We start from the raw sequence: 846 nt of genomic DNA, 5'->3' as shown, positions 1-846 counted from the left end.
GAAACTTAGCCGCACAAACAAACGCTTGGATAGCAGCAAGACAAAGACTATAAAAAAAGAAAAACAGCAGCATGTACACCTGAAGAGAGAGAGAAACGTTGCTGTGTCTATATATGTATTGAGGGTTATTCTCTCTATCAGCTGGGGGTTTTATCTTTATAATCTAGGGTTTAGGGTTTGTGGTTTAGGGTTTACAGTAGAAAACAATCATCAGCTGCAACAGAGCAGAGATAGTTTATACTAATATAAAACAACTTCTGCATATATAAAAGAGATAAAAAAAAAATAAAAAAAAAAAAATAAAAAATAAATAAAAAGGAGAATTAATTTTCTTATAAAGATGCTGAGACAGCTCAAAGACAAGTCTACAGACTGGGCCTTCAGTTGGCCCTTTCAAAGATAACCAACAAACACAGATGCATGCATGCATGCATGCATGCATGCATGCATGCATGCACCCAAACGAACAGCTGCATGCATCCAAGCGAACAGCTGCATGCATGCATGCATGCATGCATGCATGCATGCATGCGCGAGTAGGCAGGCAAATAAGCGAAGAGGGCCGGGGAAGAAATAGTGAAGCTTGCATGCAATAGCTGGGGGCCCCAAGTGCTTGCATGCAGTGCATGCAAGCCCCAAAGAAATGCATGCAGTGTACACACGGTGTGGGTAAACATATACAGCCACGAGGATCTTATAAAATACTCCTAAAGCATCTCTAAAAGGCGAGGGTTTAGGGTTTAGGGTTTAGGGTTTAGGGTTTAGATTAGGGTTTGGGGCCGTCCTAGCAAACACCTGGACGGCAATACTAGGGACTATATATATATATATATATATATATATATA

Source organism: Eimeria mitis, genomic scaffold (genome assembly GCF_000499745.2).
Source record: "Eimeria mitis Houghton genomic scaffold, Emh_scaff2302, whole genome shotgun sequence".
NCBI lineage: Eukaryota > Apicomplexa > Conoidasida > Eucoccidiorida > Eimeriidae > Eimeria > Eimeria mitis.
Note: the sequence above shows the minus strand (reverse complement) of the source record.